At 43.3% G+C, this 24,544-nt stretch overlaps 1 pseudogene; it reads right to left on the bottom strand.

The window, feature by feature from the left end:
• LOC113903998 overlaps positions 1 to 15,583 on the bottom strand; it is a 65,206-nt pseudogene extending 49,623 nt beyond the window's left edge.
• Positions 15,584 to 24,544: the final 8,961 nt, after the last annotated feature.

The following is a 24,544-nucleotide window of genomic DNA, read 5'->3' as shown; positions in this document are numbered from 1 at the left end:
TCATCTCCCTGTTTATATTATGCATTTCTTTTTGCGTGTTGTCCACTTTTTGAATTAGGATTTTTAGCCTATTAATCATAGCTGTTTTAAATTCCCAGTCTGATAATTCCAACATCTGCCATATCTGAGTCTGGTTCTGATACTTGCTTTGTCTCTTCAAATTGTGCGTTGTGTCTTTCAGTATGTCTTGTAATTTTTTGCTGAAAGCTGGGTATGATGCCCTAGGTAAAAGGAACCTGGTACTGATTCCCACGGAGGTTTCCGCTTCAGCACCTCTGCTCCAATAAACTGTGATCCTCTGAATCTGCCTATAGAGCTCTAATTTGGAGGGGGCGGGCGGTTTGCCCTTTGACTTTGGTCTCTGATGGATCTAATAAGTGGTGTTGATTTTCAGCTTGTTAATTTTTTTCTTGCTACGAGGACTGGAATAATGACTTCTAAGCTTTTTATAAGCCGGGCTGAAAGGCAAGCACCCTCCCTTCTGTTTCTACCAGCAGTAAGAACACTACTGTCTAGCACCAGGGAACTCTGCTCTGTTAGGTGGCAGCCTGGATGAGGGGGAAGTCTGGGAGAGGATGGACACATATATATGTACAGCTGAGTTGCTTTGCTGTCCACCTGAAACTGTCACAACATTGTTAATTGGCTAGACTCCAATATAAAATAAAAAGTTTTAAAAAATAAAAAGAATACTCTTATCTCTGCAGACCAAGACACAATTTACTTGCCTCACCCAGGCTCTACCCATTAACTCTAGGCTCTTGTCAAACAAACGGAGCAGAAATCCTGCCTCAACCTTGGAATCCGCCAGAGACGAGGCCATCCAACCTCATACCCTCCAGCCTGGTATGCCTGCTGGCTTCAGCAAGCGTTGGCTCAGGAGAAGAAGCCTGGACACATTCAAGTTGCCATCTTTCCAGAACTCTCTTTAATCCACCTGGACCCGATTAGTTGCCAAACCAAATGTAGATTCTGCCTTTTCTCTTTTTCTCCCCCCCGCTGCCTCCAGCCTGGCCCAGGTCCCGACTCCTTCTGCTCTCTCTTCCTCACAGGGCACTCTACCAGCTTCCGCTCGGCAGGTCTCTTCCCAAACCATCCCAGTTCAGTCCTCACCATCAGTGAAGCATGACTTGGATCATGTCACTGCCTCCTCAGAAACTGTCAGTATCTTCCAGCGCTTTCTGGATTAAACACAACATGCCTCGTCCTGACGTGTAGAGCCAACCTACATTCCTAATCTTAACTCTTACTGATTCCCTACAAACAACCTTCTGCCAGCCAAACTAAAATTACAGCATTTTCCCAACACCTGGGCATTTTCTATTCCTCGCCTTTGCCTTATCTTTTCAATTCTGCCATTTTAAAATTCTTTCGCAGTTTGCCAAATTCTTAGCCACTGTTCCAACACCATCTCCTTTCTAAAAGGACCCACCACATGCACCACAACCTCACAACTAAAAAGCTAGTTCTTGTGGTTCTTTCTCTCTCCTCTGTGAACCTCCAGGCCAATTTCACTTTCAGCATTTAACACCCTCTTTTATTAGAGTGTGATTGTCCTTTCAGACACCTGTCTTTTCTATAATACTTCTAGTTCCTTGATATAATCTGTGCCATACCAATCTCCATTTTAACATCTAATACTATGCTTTGCAAACTACATGCTCAGCAAACATATCTTTAATTGAAATTTGTGTTATTTTAAGAAGGCAACTCATGGGTTTCAGCACAGGCATTATGGTCCTGATGTATTGGATAAAATAGATGATACAATACCCCTGACATTCACAAGGGAAAGAAGGAATAGGGATCAGATGAATCCCAAACAGTAGAACTCCGAAATGCTCATCTACCCATTGCATGCATGCATGCATGCTCAACTGCTTCAGTTGTGTCTGACTCTTTGCAACCCCATGGACTGCAGCCCACCAGTCGCCTCAGTCCATGACATTTTCCAGGCAAGAATACTGGAGTGGGTTGCCATGCCCCCCTCCAAGGGATCTTCCCAACCCAGGGATCAAACCCATGTCTCCTGCTCGAAGATGGATTCTTTACTACTGAGCCACCAAGGAAGCCCCACTTACCTCTTACTTCCTCCTTTGTTACATCTCTGTCAAAAGCTATGTGTTGACCAACTCTCCACAAGTTAACTCCATTTTCTATCTTCACTTAACTTTCTCTTACTTAATGGCCATTTTATTCAAAGGAACAAAGTTTTTAATCACTTCATGAATATTACTATACATGTGCTTGGTGTAGGTGACAGAGGAGCCTGGCAGGTTACAGTCCATGAGGTCACAGAAAAGTCGGACATGACTTAGCGACTAAACAACAACAAACCAGGAAAGATAGTGGCAGTCAGTGAGCCTTGCAATATGTGTTGTTAGGTTTTTTAATTTCCCCAAAATAACTAATTACTATAAATTATGGACTTCACACTGTTTTTCAATTGTTAAATCCTTATTGTGAAGAAATTACTTTACTAAGATATACCATATATATATATATATATATATATATATATACACACACACTAATTATCTACCACCTGCCATTGATAAGCTTTAGTGCCAGCAATATATAAGTCCAGGTGTGAAATATTCCCCCTTGGCCCTACTAGCTTAAGCTCCACCTCACTAGAAACCACACAGCTACAATGATAGTCAACATCAACATTCTCAGCCACTAGAGAAAGATAAATTTTCTCTACTGACTTTTTTATTGTGATAAAATACATGTAAGATTCATGATGACTGACATTTAATGCGTTCATAGTGCCATGCAGCCATCAGTATTAACTAGCACCAGATATTTGTTGTTCAGTTGCTAAGTCATGTCCAACTCCTAATGATCCCATGGACTGTAGCATGCCAGGATCCTCTGTACGTGGGGTTCTCCAGGCAAGAGTAATGGAGTGGGTAGACATTTGCTTCTCCAGGGGAACTTCTCAGACCAAGGATCAAACCCACATCTCCTATAATGGCAGGCAGAATCTTTACCATTGAGCCACCAGGGAAGCCTACCAGATATTTTTACTTTTATTTTCCTAATGCTTTTTCTAAATAAAGACGATTTTCTACAATGTAAATAGCTATTCATTTTTGCCGAATTGAAATTTTCAGTATCTGAGATGCACCAGCTTTTGTCAATAGGACAAATAGCCCAAAAGAAAGAATTACTGCTAGATCCCTTTTTTGGTCTGTGTAGAGGTATTTTGAGAATATAGGCAATTGACAGCCACCTGCCTTGGGAGGACCAGCGGGTGACATGGTTTTTCTAGCCTCTGGCAAGTACGTTCCTGGAACTATAACAAACCTGGATGAAACACAGGAGACCCAAGACCTTGGCACATTTTCACCTAAGCCAAGTCACACCATTAAACCTCAGTTAGGAAATATCAATAACTTGGGGAAAGTGGATTGCAGTTTAGCGTATTACCAGCTGTCAGCACCTTAGGAACTCAATCGAACAGCCAGGGAATTGAGATATGAAAAGTAAAGAAGGAAATCGCACAGGTCTCCTTTAATATCATCGGTGACATGACTCCCCCAGCCTCACACCACTGCCCCTCCCCAACTGAAACTAATGTAAACAGTAAAACAGAGGTTTCGTTTTGTTTTTAAAGAAACAGGGAACAGAGAGATTGTAAAATTCCAGAAATATAAAAGCTGATGTCTCAAAGACTGCTACTTTTTCTACGCTTATATTTTATAATATAAACCAGATGTTTTGAGTTTTCCAAATAACCTCTTTCAGAGAAATAATGCCTTAGTCTTTGGCATGCTTTTGATCTTAGGTCAATTATTCCTACCTATTTTTTTTTTCTTCAACCTTCACAAATGTTTTCAGAAAATTCAAATGTAAATAGCCCCTAACTGGGCTAATTTGAATTTGCAGCTGTTCATCTTAACATTGAATATTTATCATATAACAGGATATTGGTTTTGAAAAATTTGAACTTAATGAGAAAAATGCATAGGCATATCCAGAGACACGGCAGATTTGATTCCAGACCACCACAGTAAAGCTAATACTGCAAGAAAGTGAATCTCACAAATCTGCTGGTTTCTAGTGCAAGTGCATGTAACAGTTATGTTTACACTAAACTATGGTCTATTAAGTGTGCAATAGTGTTATTTCTTTAAAAACTAGTGTACCTATGTTAGTTAAAAAGCACTTTATTGCTAAAAATGCTAACCATCATCTGAGCCTTCAGAAATTTGTAATAGTAACATCCAAGCTCATGATCATCATCACAAACATGGTAATGAAAATATTTGAAGTACTTTGCCAACAAAAGTCCATCTAGTCAAGGCTATGGTTTTTCCTGTGGTCATGTATGGATGTGAGAGTTGGACTGTGAAGAAGGCTGAGTGCCGAAGAATTGATGCTTTTGAACTGTGGTGTTCGAGAAGACTCTTGAGAGTCCCTTGGACTGCAAGGAGATCCAACCAGTCCATTCTAAAGGAGATCAGCCCTGGGATTTCTTTGGAAGGAATGATGCTAAAGCTGAAACTCCAGTACTTTGGCCATCTCATGCGAAGAGTTGACTCATTGGAAAAGACTGTGATGCTGGGAGGGATTGGGGGCAGGAGGAGAAGGGGACGACAGAGGATGAGATGGCTGGATGGCATCACTGACTCGATGGACGTGAGTCTGAGTAAACTCCGGGAGTTGGTGATGGACAGGGAGGCCTGGCGTGCTGCGATTCATGGGGTCGCAAAGAGTTGGACATAACTGAGCGACTGAACTGAACTGAAGAATTATCAAAATTGATGCTTTTGCCCTGTGGTGCTAGAGAAGACTCTTGAGAGTCCCTTGGACAGCAAGGAAGTCAAACCAGTCAGTCCTAAAGGAAATCAACCCTGAATATTCATTGGAAGGACTGATGGTGAAGCTGAAACTCCAATACTTTGGCCAGCTGATATGAAGAGCTGACATTGGAAAAAACCCTGATGCCAGGAAAGATTGAAGGCAGGAGGAGAAGGGGGCGAGAGAGGATGAGATGTTTGGATGGCATCACTGACTCAATGGACATGAGTTTGAGCAAACTCTGGGAGATGATAAAGGACAGGGAAGCCTGGCATGCTGCAGTCCATGGGATGGCAAAGAGTCGGACAGACCGGAGAGACTAAGCAACATCAACAATCAAAATGGATACGATGACACATACTGAGCAGACACCACTGGAAACTGGCACCAGTAGGCTTGTTTACTCAAGGTTGCCACAGACCTTCAACTTGTAAAAAAGCAGTGGTCTGCGAAGTGCAGTAAGGTGAGGTGTGCCTGCAGAGAACTCTTTTGACCTAACAGTATCTAATTCTTAGAAAATTTCAGAGGAAACATCATTCAGGGTAGTTACTAAACCAAGATAAAAAGAATGGCCTGATACACACAAAAATGCCTGAGGTCTCTACACTGGTGGATTTCACAGACCAGCATCAAAAATGCGGGAAGAAAAATTATTGAGTTCAACAACTGTCCTTGAACTTACTAGATTTATTGTTAAAGTGAAAAATACAACCAGTTTCAGAATGAATTAGATTAAATCTTCTGAGGTTTCACTCTGAATCTTGACAGTTTGCATGCCTTTCAGACTCTATAGAAAACCCAGCAGGTAACACAAATCAAAATGGCCATAAAAAATAGGTATAAACTACAACTAGGAATTTCCATACTTTCTGACCAAAATACTACCTCTTGCCACACCCTGGTCCCTGCCATGGCCCTATGGCCAGAGATGGCAGATAAACAAACACACAAACACAGCACCCAAATGTCCTACTCCAAATTAGGGAATAAAGTCATCACTCCTGCCTCATGACACAGCACAGGGGAGCAATTCCTCTGTGTGTGTGTGTGTGTGTGTGTGTTTGTGTGTGTGTGTATGTGTGTATCTTGGTGCCCCAGATAGTTAAAATAACCACACTGCAGAATTTCAAACAAATAAACCCCTCTCCTTCCCACAGCCTGTGACACACAGCTTCTTTTATCAGCTGCCTGGTGCGCCCTTTAGACAAGCACCCCTATTGGGTGGACCGTGTGGGCACGGATGCTGTCTAGGATCTAGTCCTGAGTCTGGATGGGGTTCTATTTAAAACTTCAGATCAGCACGCCCCTCGGCTTCCCCCACCACCAGCACTACTTGTTAAAACAATAGGACTGCAGGGCCTGTCTGATCTCGTCAAGCCAGCTCAGTCTAGCTCAAGGACACAAAGGCTGTGGGAAGAGAACGGAGTCTGGGAGCTGGCCACCGCCAGGCCACACCCGCGGCACAGACTCGTAGGGCCCTGGGCGTCATTACGTGGCTCCGGCATGGTCCAGGGTCCACTGAGGCTGCCGATGCTCTGCCAGCTGCAGGAGGGGAGCCTGGACAAGCACTTTGCTTGATCCAAGGAACTTGCTCTCATACTCCTCCCCTTCCAGCTCTGACTTCAGGGCTCCGTCTGCTGGCAAAAGTTTGGCGAGTGTTTCATTTTGGAGGACTTGCTGGCTTTTAGGAGCTCAGGAATAGATGAAAGCTATTGATTCTGGGAAAAGGAGATCATCTGGTTTCTAGGCCAAGGTCTGGCCCAAACCCAATAATACGTTTTGGTAAATATTTCAAGGACCAAATATAACCATATGAAACAGGAGCCCTAGCCTGAGAGTAAGGCTTAGTAGCACTCTTGGGGAGACACAGTAACGGCCTAGCTGGAGGTTTGCAAGGGGAGAGGATAAGAGAGGAAAAATGTGATTGCCAGAAGATGAAAAACAGGCCTAAATCTTAGTGTCAGGGGTCTGGCTTTCTTCCAATGGGACATATTAGAACGGGTATCAGGGGTGATACAGCAGGAGCCACTGAGCTGACGCACTCCCCTGATGAAGCCACCCAAACAGCTGGCAAGCTGCCCTCCTCCACCCGTCTCCATGAGCTCACCACGACATGGGAGCATCTGGTACATTCATCATCCTCTCCCAGCGTGAATGGATGCTTAGGAGGTAGATAATTTTGCGGGCATGTGTGTGTGTATTACCACGCAGATGCAGATATGACGATTATTTCATAATAAAAGTGGAACACAGCTCAATTTTGCCTGACTTTTGATCCTGCCAGTGCTGCAGAAAAATTCAGGCTGACCTGTTCCATAGACAGGAAATGGAAGGACAGAAGGAGAGAGAGATTACAGGTCACTCTGTGCGTTCCCTAACACGTGCTGTGATCTTGGCCCTTTCTTGCAGAGATCCGATTTCACAGAGAGGAGGAAAAGGCAAATGGGAGACAAAGAGGCTGCCACCAGGCATGCACACACTTTCCATCCCTGTGTGAAACTAAAAAATAGAACAGGGTCATGTAAATAAGGCAAAAGCGTATCAACAGACCACATGCTGTAAAATGGTGCCAAAAAAAAGAGAGAGAGAGAGAAAGCAAGAGAGAACAAATAAATGAAAGAAGAAAGAAATGTGTAAAACTGATTTTTCTTTAACAGAACTTTCTTTTGAATCAGATCAGAGTACCCTCCTTGTTTTATTTCACATTGAGTACACAGATATGTAGACATCCATAGAGATAAATAATTTTTTTAAATTAATTTATTTTTCGCTGCACTGAGTCTTTGCTGCTGCACGGGGCTTTCTCTAGTTGGAGCGAATGGGAGTTACTCTCTAGTTGTGGTGTGGCATATGGAATCCCTCCTGGACAAGGGATCAAACCCAGGTCTCCTGCACTGGCAGATGAATTCTTAACCACTGAACTCCCAGGGAAATCCAAGATAAATAATTCTCTACTTTAGATTTTAAACTCGGTGAGAACCACGCAGACTACTAGTCCTTGTTTAATTCCATAGCCTCAAACTCTTGGTAGAAAATCTAATATTACATTTTTTTTTCTCATCTAATTTGGAAAGATTTGAAAGATGTAGGGGAAGAAGGAAGTTAAATAGGATATGTGAAAACAGAATTCTCTGAACTTGAGTTGATTGAACTATAAAAAGAAGCAGGGAAGGAGGCATTGTGGTCCAAGCCATGGAGCCCACCGTATTCCATTGGTAACCAAAGCAGCAATGCTGAGTCAATGGCCCAGGACATCCTGGGTGTTTTCTGAGAAGAGCATATGCGAAAGGGGAGCAAGGATAAGTGGGGGAAACCAGTACTCCACCAATCATTCACATTCATGAGCAATCACAAATTAGGTGTTTTCACTGTACTATGTCTGGAAGAAGGCATGGCAACCCACTCCAGTGTTCTTGCCTGGAGAATCCCCATAGACAGAGGAGCCTGGTGGGCTACAGTCCATGTGGTCACGAAGAGTCAAACACAACTGAGCGACTAAGCACATTGTACCATGTGCATTATTTTCAAATGCCTTTTGATAGTGGTTTCTAACATAATTCTACAGTGTTATGAGAACAGACTCAGTATAATTTCAATACTTTTAGACCATGAAATTTTTGCACCTTGTTTTATGCCCCTGGATATGTTCCAGTGTCTCCTAGCTTATAATCTATGGGAACTTGAATAGAATTTGTATCTTAGTATTTTATGAAAATTGTGTAAATCTTAGTTATATTGAATTGATTCATAGTGTTTTTCAGGTCTACTATATCCTTCACTACAGATGGTGACTGCAGCCATGAAATTAAAAGAATTTTTAATTTTTAATTTTAATTTTCAGACTACTTGGAAGGAAAGTTATGACCAACCTAGATAGCATATTCAAAAGCAGAGACATTACTTTACCAACAAAGGTTCGTCTAGTCAAGGCTATGGTTTTTCCTGTGGTCATGTATGGATGTGAGAGTTGGACTGTGAAGAAGGCTGAGCGCCGAAGAATTGATGCTTTTGAACTGTGGTGTTGGAGAAGACTCTTGAGAGTCCCTTGGACTGCAAGGAGATCCAACCAGTCCATTCTGAAGGAGATCAGCCCTGGGATTTCTTTGGAAGGAATGATGCTAAAGCTGAAACTCCAGTCCTTTGGCCACCTGATTCGAAGAGCTGACTCATTGGAAAAGACTCTGATGCTGGGAGGGATTGGGGGCAGGAGGAGAAGGGGACGACAGAGGATGAGATGTCTGGATGGCATCACTGACTCAATGGACATGAGTCTGAGTGAACTCTGGGAGTTGGTGATGGACCGGGAGGCCTGGCGTGCTGTGATTCATGGGGTCGCAAAGAGTCGGACACGACTGAGCTACTGATCTGATCTGATATCCTTCTACTTCTCTGTATATTTGTTCTATTCATTTTTGAGACTTTGATATTGAAACTCCAACTAAAAATCTTAGTTTATCTACTTAGAAAAATAATTTTAATATAATAGTGGAACTATATGTACCCTTGTTCTGTGTTTTCCAAGTCTCCTGTAAATGTGTTATCATACTTTCATAATTTAAAACATAAAAAAGAAAGAGAAAAATAAAGTGATTTTCTTATAGAAAAGATAAATAATTAGATAATAAATAAATTAGTTTACAATTTGGGAACTACTTTTGTTCGCATCATACTTAGAGTAGCTTCAATCATAGTGAAAAGTTAGGAAGATGTGATGAACGTAAAAGTCACTTCATTTTAATTTGGATCTATCTCATGCATCTGAGGAATGGTCCTATTGGCTCAACTCTGATACCCCTCTGGCAGCCTCTGCAGAGGTTGCACCTTGTCAGCACTGGAGGGTGCTTATACATTTTTATCCAGATGAACACAATGTGACGGGTCTTCCCACGAGCCTTATGATCTACATCAGGCTGATTCAGCAAAGATTATCCTCTTTTATGGTTGTGCCTTGAAAGTCATGTGGGAAGACCCGTCACGTTGTGTTTCTTCATTTTGTCAGAAAATTGTCCCTAAAGAAAAACTTATTCTCTGTCCTAGGAGCTACTGTGTAGTTATAATTTAAGTTTTGCTAAGTATAATGTTACCTTGTTTTTCAAGGTAAGCTCTGGTCAACCTTATAGTATAATGATGCTAACTCCTGAACTGTATCAACCTTTTGTACACTGTTTACTGTGGCTTGGTATATATAAGTCCATAGAGTGGACAGGATTGCTTAAGGAGGAGTGAGTATATTCACAATATACTAAGGAATGAATCCTGGAGTTCTCATTTTAGAAGATGGAAAAAGGCAGAAAAATCTAGCAAAGGAGATTGAGAAGCAGCCAGGGAAACAGGAAGAACATATTTCAAGGAGAGTGGTTGTTTCCCATCCTCTATCCCTTGCTGACCTTAAAATTTGCTCCTCAAGTTCAGAGGCCCGAGTCCCAAACAAAAATGCTCTCATGCCTGAGCCCTCTACTTTGACCTGCGCTGATGGCATCACCAGTTCCCACTTCTCTCTTATCATCATCAAGCCTCCTTCAAGCCTTCCTTCCCATCCCCCTGAAACAATTATGACAGATCAGTCTGGCACTGTCCATGGATTCCACGGTGTTATGGTGTTATGGTGAAGATCACTCAGTCATGTCTGACTCTTTGCAACCCCATGAACTGTAGCCTACCAGGCTCCTCTATCCATGGGATTTTCCAGGCAAGAGTACTGGAGTGGGGTGCCATTGCCTTCTCTGCAGTTTAGCTACCGAGGCCTATAAATTCCTCTTTTGCTGAATCAGTTTAGGCTGTCTTTTGTAAACAACAGTGTCTTAAAGAGCACTGTTGAAATAAAAGGTATAGAAGACTTGGGACAGTCATCAGAGGAGACAGTGGGCAGAGCCAATCCCAAGGAAGAAGCCCAGCTCTAGCAACAACTGTCCAGCCCTGAGAAGACTGAAGGTGGTCTCATGTGAGTGGCAAACAGTAACGTTTAAATTTCAAAAATTATTTATCCTACTTCCTAATATTATTTAAACCACACAGTTTCATGAGTCAGGGTAAACTTGAAATCAATGAAATAATAATGATCTTTCAAAACTGAGTAGCTGATCTACACATCAACAAGACAGGTTAGATTAAATCAAACTTAACAAAAAGCATTTTATGACATCAGTGTCCATACTCATCTTTAATATGAGTCAGTTTTTCAAAAGGGGGAATACGTAGGGGAATGTCAAAAACAAAGTGAGAGCAGATTTGCTTTCATCTCTGTTCGGTTTCTATAATGGAAGGATGGACCCACATCATTTCTTCACCAGTTTTCTTTGTTGCCAGCATCTCACACGTTCTGTCCTCCATGCCGAGGGAGGAATAGTTCGCTGGGTGGCACCACTCTAATTGCTACCAGAGTCGCTAGGTTTGAGTTACATTTTGACAAAATCTGGCAAATATCTTTTGGAATCTTCTGTAGTAACTTCTGGAGGTGTAGGTGTTTTGAGAAGATTCTTGTAAGAAGAAATCGTAGGAGAAGAGGGACCTGCAAAATTCTCAAAACACTTGTCTGAATTTGAAGCTAACAATGCACTTTCTTTCATTTCCAAATCATTTGATGAACTGTTTGCTTTTGATAATGGATAATTTGTGGATTTTTTTCACAGCTATTTGTAAGGCCTCCCCAGATAGCCATTTTGCTTTTTTGCATTTCTTTTCCATGGGGATGGTCTTGATCCCTGTCTCCTGTACAATGTCACGAACCTCAGTCCATAGTTCATCAGGCACTCTATCAGATCTAGTCCCTTAAATCTATTTCTCACTTCCACTGTATAAATCATAAGGAATTTGATTTAGATCATACCTGAATGGTCTAGTGGTTTTCCCTACTTTCTTCAATTTAAGTCTGAATTTGGCAATACGGAGCTCATGATCTGAGCCACAGTCAGCTCCTGGTCTTGTTTTTGCTGACTGTATAGAGCTTCTCCATCTTTAGCTGCAAAGAATATAATCAATCTGATTTCGGTGTTGACCATCTGGTGATGTCCATGTGTACAGTCTTCTCTTGTGTTGTTGCAAGTTGTTTGCTATGACCAGTGTGTTCTCTTGGCAAAACTCTATTAGCCTTTGCCCTGCTTCATTCTGTATTCCAAGGCCAAATTTGCCTGTTACTCCAGGTGTTTCTTGACTTCCTACTTTTGCATTACAGTCCCCTAGAATGAAAAGGACATCGTTTTGGGGTGTTAGTTCTAAAAGGTCTGGTAGGTCTTCATAGAACCGTTCAACTTCAGCTTCTTCAGCGTTACTGGTTGGGGCATAGACTTGGATTACTGTGATATTGAATGGTTTGCCTTGGAAACGAACAGAGATTATTCTGTCGTTTTTGAGATTGCATCCAAGTGCTGCATTTCAGACTCTTTTGTTAACCATGATGACTACTCCATTTCTTCTAAGGGATTCCTGCCCTCAGTAGTAGATATAATGGTCATCTGAGTTAAATTCACCCATTCCAGTCCATTTTAGTTCACTAATTCCTAGAACGTCGATGTTCACTCTTGCCATCTCCTGTTTGACCACTTCCAATTTGCCTTGATTCATGGACCTGACATTCCAGGTTCCTGTGCAATATTGCTCTTTACAGCATCGGACCTTGCTTCTATCACCAGTCACATCCACAACTGGGTATTGTTTTTGCTTTGGCTCCATCCTTTACTTTGCCAACAAAGGTCCATCTAGTCAAGGCTATGGTTTTTCCAGTGGTCATGTATGGATGTGAGATTTGGACTGTGAAGAAAGCTGAGTGCCGAAGCATTGATGCTTTTGAACAGTGGTGTTGGAGAAGACTCTTGAGAGTCCCTTGGACTGCAAGGAGATCCAACCAGTCCATTCTGAAGGAGATCAGCTCTGGGTGTTCTTTGGAAGGAATGATGCTAAAGGTGAAACTCCAGTACTTTGGCCACCTCATGCGAAGAGTTGACTCACTGGAAAAGACTCTGATGCTGGGAGGGATTGGGGGCAGGAGAAGAAGGGGATGACAGAGAATGAGATGGCTGGATGGCATCACTGACTCAATGGACGTGAGTTTGAATGAACTCCAGGAGTTGGTGGTGGACAGGGAGGCCTGGCATGCTGTGATTCACGGGGTCGCAAAGAGTTGGACATGACTGAGTGACTGAACTGAACTGAACTGAATTTGTGGATACCAAAGCCGTGCTGCTCTTTGCAGAAGGGACTGTCAAACCAGGAGTGCAGAAGGGAGAATGGGTGTGCTCAGCATCATTTTTTTCCAACAGCTGGGTCTTGAGGCCAGGAGTGGCAAAGACATTATCATTGGGCACTCGTTCTATTTCCGTGGTCTCCTCACTGTTAGTCTTCACATTTTTAAGTCCAATTGTATAATCGTCATTTAAGCACATAGTATATTCAGAGATACCAAAGTGTTCTAATTTAGGAGTTACACACTCAAAATCATCCATCTTTAGTGCACATTTTGGAGTTTTTACTAGTGACTATTTGTAAAATAGAGTTAAATTTTTTGGCTCTTCTTTCTGTTGTTTATTGCTTGGGGTGAGTTTGGCAGAACTTGAGATACAATGTACTATTCAAGTAATATTTAGTGCTCTAAGCACTTCTGTTTCTGAGAAGTCACCGAGTAGTTCACAGTTTTCTGATTTTGGACTTGAGTAGTACATTGTATCCCAAGTTCTGCCAAACTCACCCCAAGCAGTAAACAACCAGAAGGAAGAGCCAAAAGAGATCTTCACGACCCAGATAATCATGATGGTGTGATCACTCACCTAGAGCCAGACATCCTGGAATGTGAAGTCAAGTGAGCCTTAGAAAGCATCACTACGAACAAAGCTAGTGGAGGTGATGGAATTCCAGTTGAGCTATTCCAAATCCTGAAAGATGGAATTCCTTTGTCTTGCAGGCTAGCTATGGCACGGACTAAGCAAACGGCTCAAAAGTCCACCGGCGGCAAGGCGCCGTGCTAGAAAAATTTAAAAAAAAAAAAAAACAAATCCTGAAAGATGATGCTGTGAAAGTGCTGCACTCAATATGCCAGCAAATTTGGAAAACTCAGCAGTGGCCACAGGACTGGAAAAGGTCAGTTTTCATTCCAATCCCAAAGAAAGGCAATGCCAAAGAATGTTCAAACTACTGCACAATTGCTCTCATCTCACACGCTAGTAAAGTAATGCTCAAAATTCTCCAAGCCAGGCTTCAGTAATACATGAACCATGAACTTCCAGATGTTCAAGCTGGTTTTAGAACAGGCAGAGGAACCAGAGATCAAATTTCCAACATCCGTTGGATCATCAAAAAAGCAAGAGAGTTCCAGAAAAACATCTATCTCTGCTTTATCGACTGTGGCAAAGCCTTTGACTGTGTGGATCACAATAAACTGTGGAAAACTCTGAAAGAGATGGGAATACCAGACCGCCTGACCTGCCTCTTGAGAAACCTATATGCAGGTCAGGAAGCAACAGTTAGAACTGGACATGGAACAACAGACTGGTTCCAAATAGGAAAAGGAGTACATCAAGGCTGTATATTGTCACCCTGCTTATTTAACTTATATTTGGAGTACATCATGAGAAATGCTGGGCTGGAAGAAGCACAAGCTGGAATCAAGATTGCCTGGAGAAATATCAATATCAATATGTCACCTCACATATGCAGATGACACCACCCTTATGGCAGAAAGTGAAGAGGAACTAAAAAGCCTCTTGATGAAAGTGAAAGTGGAGAGTGAAAAAGTTGGCTTAAAGCTCAACATTCAGAAAACAAAGATCATGGCATCTGGTCCCATCACTTCATGAGGAATAGATGGGGAAACAGTGGAAACAGAGTCAGACTTTATTTTTTGGGGCTCCAAAATCACTGCAGATGGTGACTGCAGCCATGAAATTGAAAGACACTTACTCCTTGGAAGGAAAGTTATGACCAACCTAGATAGCATATTGAAAAGCAGAGATATTACTTTGCCAACAAAGGCCTGTCTAGTCAAGGCTATGGTTTTTCCAGTGGTCACATATGGATGTGAGAGTTGGACTGTGAAGAAGGCTGAGCACCGAAGAATTGATGCTTTTGAACCGTGGTGTTGGAGAAGACTCTTGAGAATCCCTTGGACTGCAAGGAGATCCAACCAGTCCATCCTAAAGGAGATCAGTCCTGGGTGTTCATTGGAAGGACTGATGTTGAGTCTGAAACTCCAATACTTAGGCCACCTCATGCAAAAAGTTGACTCATTGGAAAAGACCCTGATACTGGGAGGGATTGAGAGCAGGAGGAGAAGGGGATGAGAGAGGATGAGATGGCTGAATGGCATCACTAACTTGTTGGACATGAGTTTGAGTGGACTCTGGGGGTTGGTGATGGACAAGGAGACCTGGCATGCTGCGATTCCTGGGGTCACAAAGAGTCGGACACAACTGAGCGACTGAACTGAACTGAACTGGACTCTGGTTTAGAGTCAGTGACTTCTTGTTCATCCACTGAATTTTTCTTGGCATGTGGATTATATTCATACTTATGGAAAAACTCTTTCATTTTCATGATATCCACTGAATTCTTTTTCATCAATATTTTTGTTGCCTTTATGAAACCAACGCTTTGTTGACTTTCCAAGCTTGCTTTATCAAGAATAACATTGACTTCATCCTTTAGAGTTCATACTTCCAATTCTCATTGGACAATCTTCAAAGTCACTGTCCTCTCTGTGCAGCGCTAGCTGCAACCTGGCCGTCTCCCCATCCAGGATGATGGCCAGAGACCGCAGCTTCCCACCAAAGGCTGGGATCAGATCCATAGAAGAGCCTGATTCTCCGCCTCAGCACCCACGCCCATTTGAATCCCAGCACTGGAAATGCCATAGGCTCCGGGAGCCTCGAAAGGCCTTTTTTGCAACCAAAAATTCTTGAAGACTTGAGAAAATGTGCTGCTTTATCTCAACATGTCATTAAACGTTCATTGTCCTCAGGAATATATTAATAGTATTGACAATAAAACAAGAAGAAGGATTTTAGAAAAACCAAGCTGTAAGCAAACCTCATTGCTGACAAACTTAAGCTCTCGAAGACTTGGCGGATGAAACTAAAATGATGAGGATAATGAGCATGATATAGATTATACACAAAACATGCCAGGGGATAAAGTCACCCACAGAAAGCCGGGAGAGCTCAGAGAGAAGGGTTCTGCTCAGAACCCCACAAACACAGGCATTCAAGAGGAAGGCAGAACCAGAGACATCCAGGGAGGGGAAAAGAAATCTTTCTAGTGCTGTGAGGGGAAGAGGGTCGTGTGCTGGGACGTCTGAAAACAGGCAGGGACTAGGGACGTTAAGACTGAAAAAAGATAGGTAGCAACCAAGGAGGTGCTAGTGTCCCTCATTTTTAAGAGGTGCTGAGAGCTGAGCCAGGGAAGGATGGGGAGGATGGGGAGGTCCCTGACAAGGCACATGGAAGAAAGCCTGGTAACTGACTCAAGACATCTGCTCTAAGGTGGACCCTGAGAACTGTGTTACTTATTAACAGCTACTCACAAATGCAAATGGCTTTACTTTCAAAGGGAGGGAGGAAAGGAAGGGAGAGAAGGGAGGGAAGGGGAAAGTAGAGAGGATTTAATACCACCCTTGGGCTCCCCAGGTGGCACTCGTGGTAAAGAATCCACCTGCCCATGCAGGTGATGTAAAAGACGCGGGTTGGATCCCTGGGATGGGAAGATCCCCTTGAGAAGGGAATGGCAACTCACTCCAGTATTCTCACCTGTAAAATCCCATGGACAGAGGAGCCTGGCTGGCTGCAGTTCATGAGGTCACAAAGAGTAGGAGAGGACTGAGCAGCTGAGCACACATGCACACAATATCACCTGTAGTTACCTATACTCTGATACAATTTCTGGAAATAATGCAATGTAGGAGAGTTGACACTGGGGTGCTGGGAATTGTCCATGATCCTGCATTTTAAAAGATGCCATGTGGCTGCTGCTGTGAAAGAGGGCATATGGAAATGCGAGGCAGGTCAGAAGGCCACTGCAGAATCCAGGAAAGTGATGAGAGCACAGCCTCTCCACAGGCAGAGGGGCATCCACGGTGGAAATGGACCTGGAAATTGGAGAGCCTCCTGGAAGGGGAAGCAGTGGGAAATGAACCCAGAAGCCCAGAGGACGCAGATCCCCCGGAGAGGCTTGTGTGCCCGGGAAGGGGCCACTTTACCTTTGGAGGTCAGGCTGGGAGGACGGACGTGGGTGTAGGTAAATTGTAGGTAAAGGGTGGGAAGTTACCAGAAAGCACACGCATGACCTCAATTTTCTCAGTGACTCACAAGGTGAGTTTGTCTGCTGAGAGCAGGGGCGGGCAGGAATTGAGAATGAGTCTTGAGGAAAGCGCTGAGGTCTATAAATAGTCTTCTAACTAATCAGTTGCTGAGGGGGACTGCGGGTCTGTCTTCCGGCATCGGAGGCATGAAGGCGACCTCTTACCGGGGACCACGGTCCCAACTCTGCACCCGCTGCTGTGTGTGGGATGGACAGTTAACACTCCCATCTTCCCTGTGTTCTGCACTCCCGGGGTCACCGCTATATTTAAATAGCATGAGGGTCACTCACATTTCTGCTGCCTCTGTGAGCATTCACGTCCTGAATAGCTAAGACACACTGGGATTTCAAATAAAACTTAAAACTAAATTGTACTATATAGACTGTCATTGCTGAGCAAAGCAGCCTAAAAATTTACAAAATATTTTTGTTGTTGTTGTTGTACAGTTGCTAAGTTATGTCGGGCTTTGCAACGCCATGAACTGCAGCACACTAGGCTTCCCTGCCCTTCACAAAATATCATTAATGAGAATTGAAACCAAAAGTGATTTCTGCTTACAATATTCTGGTTAAGTGTTTCTGAGTTTTGCTCCAAATCTACAATAAACAGAATGTTATTTCCCTATCCTCCATACAGATTAAACTTTTTTCAGTTATACATATACATGTATCTATTATTTTCCAATTTTTTTTCCCAATTAGGTTGTTACATAATATGGAGCATAGTTGCCTGTGAAAGTTTTGCTTTTAAAAAAAGAAAAAGATTATAGAGGATTTGCCAACACCAGACAATGAATTATTTGCAAAGATTCCTTGTGGTATATTACACAACTCAGTCTGCTTTCATATATATAGTGTCCCACATGGAGAAGGAAATGGCAAATCACTCCAGTATTCTTGCCTGCGAAACCCCATGGACAGAGGAGCCTGGCGGGCTACAGTCCATGCGGTCACAAAGAGACACCACTGAACAACTGAGCACGAACACATGCTTGGTAGCAACTCAGTTATTTTTGTGCTGCGTGAGTCACTCTTGTCTTGTTTCAAACTGAATGGGAAAAATAGGAAATAAATAAAAGTGAAAACTTTGTTTACCAGAAAAAAAAAAATAGCATGAGGCCTGGAGGAAGCTACTGATTCCAAAGTGGGAGCTTTTAAAAAATGGTTTGGATTATTGTTGGGAAATTTTTTTGTGCTCAAAATATATAGCTTGTACATATATATACATACAATGAGTGAATATATACTTTGTGTATTTAATGACAGTATACATGTACATGTGTCATAGCACTAATATGTGTGTGTATATGTTTGTAGGTATGCAGACATATGGGTATTATAAATGTATTATGTATGTATACACATATGCATATAATCCATATGGGTTTCCCTAGTGGCTAAGATGGTAAAAAAATCTGCCTGCAACACAGGAGACTCAGGTTCAGTTCCTGAATGGGGAAGATCCCCTGGAGAAGGGAATGGCAACCCACTCCAGTCTTCTTGCCTGGAGAATCCCATGGACAGAGGACCCTGGTGGGCTACAGTCCATGGGTTGCAAAGAGTCGGACACGACTAAAGTGACTGAATACAGTACAGTACCTTTTCCTTAAAGTCCTTCAACAGTTCCCCATTTTCTCCTGACCGAGTCCCAGCCAGGCCCTTCATGGACTGGGTCCTGCTTGTCTCCTCCGATGTCTGTCCTTCTTGAACCCCAGGCTCCACCCAGGCCAGGTAGCTTGCATTTCTCCCATAATGCATCTGTGCTTTGCTTGCTTGGGTTCTGATTTCTGCGACGCTGTTCTCAGCCCCCACCACCTTCCAGATGGAAAACACCTTCTTATCCACCTCAGCTCCTCTAGAGAATGTTTCCCAAGATTCCGTTGTTTCAAATCCTCCAGCCCTTACCAGGGAAATGACTGCTTTCTCTCTCTCTCTCTTCTTCACTGTCCCTTGTACACATCATTCTCACAGCAAATATAGTATTAAATGCACTTGTTTATTTACAGGTCTGTCTTCCTGTGTGCTTCCCAGGTGGCACTAGTGGCAGAGAACCTGCCCGCCAATGCAGGAGCCACAAGAGAATGAGTTCCATCCTGGATCGGGAAGGTCCCCTGGAGGAGGGCATGGCAACCTACTCCAGTATTCTTGCCTGGAGAATTCCATGGACAGAGGAGCCTGGCAGGCTACAGTCCAGTCGTCACAAAGAGTCAGACACGACTAAAGTGACTTAGCACGCACAATGTCTTCCTATGTCATACCCTGGGGGGCAGGGGCAAAATCTGTTTATATAGTATGGTTTTAAAATCTTTGGCTCAAACTATGTGACCTTGGGCCGGAGAAGGCAATGGCACCCGACTCCAGTACTCTTGCCTGGAAAATCCCATGGATGGAGGAGCCTGGTAGGCTGTAGTCCATGGGGTCGCTAGGAGTCGGACATGACTGAGCGACATCCCTTTCACTTTTCACTTTCATGCATTGGAGAAGGAAATGGCAACCCACTCCAGTGTTCTTGCCTGGAGAATCCCAGGGACAGGGGAGCCTGGTGGGCTGCCGTCTGTGGGGTCACACAGAGTCGGACACGACTGAAGCAACTTAGCACTTAGCACTAGCACATGTGACCCTGGGCTATGTAACCTCACTCAGCACAAGAGATATGTAACCTCTTCTATATCTGTTCCATCTTCCATACAATTCGAATGGTAATCATAGTCTCTATGCCATAGAATAGTTATGAAGCATAAATGAAATAATGCATGTGAAGTGCTTAGAGAAGATCTGATATAGTCAACCAAGTGTTTGATCTAAGGAAGTATATAACTGATAACAACTGTTCAGTGGTTAAAAGGATGAATATTTATCATTGAGAATTGATAAGAAGAATGAATAACCTAATCCCAGATGTTTATTTAGAAAGACAAATGAGGAAGTTGAATGACTGGAAGAAAGAATATTATAAGGGAACATCTTTTGGTGTCTGTATGGTCAAAATACCTCCAAAGACCTCTCAAGTTTCTGCCATAAACTCTTGCAGTCCTCCAAAACCAGCCTAACCAGGCTACAGAGATCTTTAAAACATCACAGTCTTCTTAGAAAACAAAAACTCAGTGAAACCAATAAGAAAGGCTCACTGCCATAGTTCTCACTACGAAGCCGGCAGAGGCTCATTGTGCTTTAAGAATGCAAGCCAGTCCGGCTGTAGACTTTGAGGAACTTTTGTGTGTTTTCTATACTGACCCACTTGCATCAAAATGTTGGCAAACTAGGCTCACTCCTGAAAGTTAAATAGTAAATAACATTTTCTCCAACTAGCCTGGCTTATGGGCATAAATTCTTATTTTACATGAGCAGGTTCTATCTACTTTCAAGGTACGCAGCTGACTTCAACAGTGGACGTTAAACACTACATAATATACATGCATCATTTGCTATAAGGCAACACACGATGCAGTGAACATTACTGGAGTCTTCCTGGTGATGGTACCTGATTTCCATGCCACCCTGTTAAAGTGGACTTCACACCCAGTCTCAGGGGTGGATCTTGTGATCCAGGTCTAAGCCATCAGCATGTCTCATTTCCCTATCCTTTGATCTTCGTGGACCATATGTGACCTAGTCAAAGCCAATGACGTGCAATGACATTTTCACTGCATCTTCTGGGGAAGAGACTGTCACATAAAACCTTTGGCATAAAATATAAGAGAATAAGTGGGTTAGCGGGGACCTTTCTGCCATAAAATCCAAGGCTGAAGTCAACACAAAGGAAGGCAGAGCAAAGAATAAAGTTTTTAAAATTAGGCAGGTGCCACGGAGAAGTCTGAGCCCTGAATTGAGTCTTGTCTGTAGCTAGCATTCTCTTTTCAGTGTCTGAGTCAATAAATTCCCTTTTTGACTAAGACAGTTTGGGTTGGGTTTTTCTTTAACCGCAACTAAATAATCCCAACTGGCCCTCATCAAAGTCACTCTTCCCAAACGGGAGCTCCACACTCTGATTCTATCAAAAAGATACCTGGTGTCTCTGGAGAACTCAGATGTGAATGAATCACAGCGTATTCAGGAGGATAAGTGTCTTGGGTAAGAAAATATCTCCTTTGGGGAGGCCTGTGGTTCATGTTTCTGTGTGGGCCAGGAAACTCCTATAAATTTCACCTGTTGACACATTTTCTTTGCAGGCATTTTGCTGCTTCATGGGGAGGAGCAGGAAACAGAGGTGGAGGAGGGAAGGCGTGAGGCAAATATGAATGATTGTGCAGGAAGCAATACAGCTGATGGCCTTTAGCAGAGGGCTGGCATGTGGGTACATGCGGTGTGAATTCACAGTGGAGGAACTAATCAGGCAACGTTATCTGATCTGGAACAACAAGAAAAAGAAAGGGTCTCTTTCATTTTCCCCTGCTTTGGTCTCTCTGAAAGCCTTTATCAAGGGGACAGGCCTTGGAAGCACCCAACCAGAAAACCGTGACTTTGGATTGTGCTAAAGTGGGGACCCAGGATCTGGCTTGTTTTCCAGGGACCGACTGTCGTTTCGTTTTCAGAATGGAGCTGGAATTTTGTTCTGTGAAAATAGAACAGGTTCTGGACTGAAAACAAAAATCAGACATGCTGATGCTTGAATATGAAGAAGTACAGAGTTTCATAAGTTCTTCTGAGTAATAGAGGCTAGTCTCCAGCCTGGGGGTGAGGAGGTGGTGAGAGCAGAACCAGAGTCTGGGAGGTTATTTCTCATGTAAAATTCAAAAGCCCAAAGCAATACATTGAACAATCAAAATGCAAAGCAGCAGAGCCTTCAGGAGGGGACTTGGCCTTTGGGTACCATGATGGGTTTCAAACTTGCTTCTGTCCCACACTGTCTCCATGGTGATGAGAAGTTACTTATCTTCTCTGAATCTGTTTCCTTATCTTTAAGCATCAGTTAGGTTCTTGAGAGAAGTACATAGGTTGGATTGTATCAAGAGTTTTGTTGTGGTTCAGTTGCAAAGTCATGTCCAACTCTTTGTGACCCCATGGACTGCAGCAAGCTAGGCTTCCCTATCCTTCACTCTCTCCGAGAGTTTGCTCAAATGCAAGTCTGTTAAGTCAGTGATGCCATCCAATCATCTCATCCTCCATCACCCCCTTCTCCTCCTTCCCTCAATCTTTCCCAGCATCAGTCTTTTCCAATGAGTCGGCTCTTCACATCAGGTGTTTATGCATCGAGAGTTTATGGCCCATTGTAAGAACCTAAATAGAACCTAAATAAATGGTAATGACACATTTTCACTTTCTCTAGGAAGATTTAGATCAAATACAGGTTTGTATATACCAATACATGGGTACCTTCTTCTCATATGGCAGATAGAGGAGGCAAAGTTCAGTTTCACCTTAATGTGATTTTTTAAAAAATATCAAGAGAAAATTACCGACTTGCCGCCGTATCTCTGCACTTGTCCAGCTTCTTTGAAAGAAAGATCTTGTCTTTCAAAAGACAAGATATGTTGAAAGCAAAATCTTGTCCCTACACTACCGACAACTCTTTAATTCCAGACTGGCTAGAGACAAACCAAAATCAAAAGACCTCCATTGGACCGTTGATTTCTTGAGTATGAAAAGGAAAGTGTTAGTCACTTGGTCGTGCCCAGCTCTTTTGCAACCCTATAGACTGTAGCCTGCCAGGCTCCTCTGTCCATGGGACTTCCCAGGCAAGAATACTGGAGTGGGTTGCCATTCCTTTCTCCAGGAGATCTTCCCAAGTCAGAGAGTGAACCCACGTCTCCTGCATTGCAGGCAGATTCTTTACCAGTGCACTACCAGGGAAGCCCATGGGATTTGCTCCTTACTTCCCTGGTGGCTCAGACAGTTGAGCATCTATCTATAATGTGGGAGACCCGGGTTCGATCCCTGGGTCAGGAAGGTCCCTGGAGAAGGAAATGGCAATCCACTCCAGTACTATTGCCTGGAAAATCCCATGGATAGAGGAGCCTGGTAGGCTACAGTTCATGGGGTTGCAAAGAGTCAGACATGACTGAGCGATCTTCACCATAACACCGTATATCAATTCTACTTCAGTTTTAAAAGGATGGGCCCTTTTTTCAACGGATAATGAGAATAACAGAACTTGGTGCTCAGTCAGAAGTATCTGCTCCAGCTAGTTTCTTTTGCTGTGTTACTATGAAGTCTGGGATATTCTGGACCAGAGGAAGGGAGACCATGGTAGGAAGATTTCTGCTTAGAAATAAGACGTGGAGAAGGATCTAGCCCTTGGCCTTGCCTCTAACTCATGTGCTTCTCAAGCACCAAACGAGCTTCCATCTCTGTGGAGGCGAATTGTATTGCAGTGAATACATCCCACCCTACATGATGCCATGAAAATCTCCCACCCGTAGCGTGCAGCCCACAGCACCCACTGCCAGGGACTTGGCCCGCTCGCCCCAGCTCTGCCTGCCAGACCACCCCTTTCACTGCAGCCTGATGGCCCCAGGCCTCACTCCAATTCAGCCCACCAGACAAGCTTCTAGTAGGGCTGATGCTGACCTGGCCAACCGGGTGATTTTGCTTCCCTTGACATTTTCAACAGGGTGAAAAAAGTGACTATCTCTGCATCCCATTGAAACCTGTCTAAAACTTTCCCTCAGCATTCCAGCTAGCATCAACGGGACTTGTTTCTCCAAGTACTCTTCAAACAGACATCTTCAAATCCAAGTTCTTTGGAAGCTGCCACGCTCCTTCTCAACAGCCTGGCACATTCTTTTTGGTGACACTTTGGATTCTTCCTAGGTGAAAGCTGAGAGATATAAAGGCATTGTAAAAGAATTCTGAAGGGTTTGGGCAGGATTATTCTAAGGAATTTATCCACCCACTTCAAGCAATTTTCTTTTGTTGATCTTTAGGATTACTAGGGAAGCAGCCAGGGCTTTTGCTGATGGATCCCAGAATCTCATCCTTGTGGGTGCATAGAGTGTGGTATTGCCAGTGCAAAGGTTTTTTTTTTTTTCCTCTGACTGGCTCAAAGTGGGATACCAGAGCTAAGTAAGAAATAAGCCCATGTAAGAATGAGAAGATTTAAGGATTATAATTGATTCTCCTAAACTTAGTTTAGAAGAGCAGGGTGGGGGTAATGGGGAGCAATTTTCATCTTTCTCCATCACATACTCAGGCCTCACCTGAGAAACAGTGTACCACCCACCGTCCATTTAAAGGTGAGGTTTTTCTTGGAGGGGTGTGTTGTGTGTGTGTGTGTAAAAGACGCTAGCGTTAGCAAGACTTGATCAATGAAACTGGTGCTAACTGGAATTAACAGCTGCTGATAAATCAGGGAAATACAGGAGAAAAGAGATAAAGCATAGGAAACACCAGAGTTGGCCTCATTGAATTACACCAGGACAATGAGACCAGGGCCGTCTGCGCACCAAAGGCCTTCCCTCTTGGGTTCTTTGGGCAGAATTAGCAAAAAAACAAGTTGCAGAAGAGCCCTTTCTCCAGC

This window comes from Bos indicus x Bos taurus, chromosome 14 (assembly GCF_003369695.1).
Source record: "Bos indicus x Bos taurus breed Angus x Brahman F1 hybrid chromosome 14, Bos_hybrid_MaternalHap_v2.0, whole genome shotgun sequence".
NCBI lineage: Eukaryota > Metazoa > Chordata > Mammalia > Artiodactyla > Bovidae > Bos > Bos indicus x Bos taurus.
The sequence above is the reverse complement of the archived record's forward strand: the minus strand, read 5'-3'. Positions and strand labels throughout refer to the sequence as shown.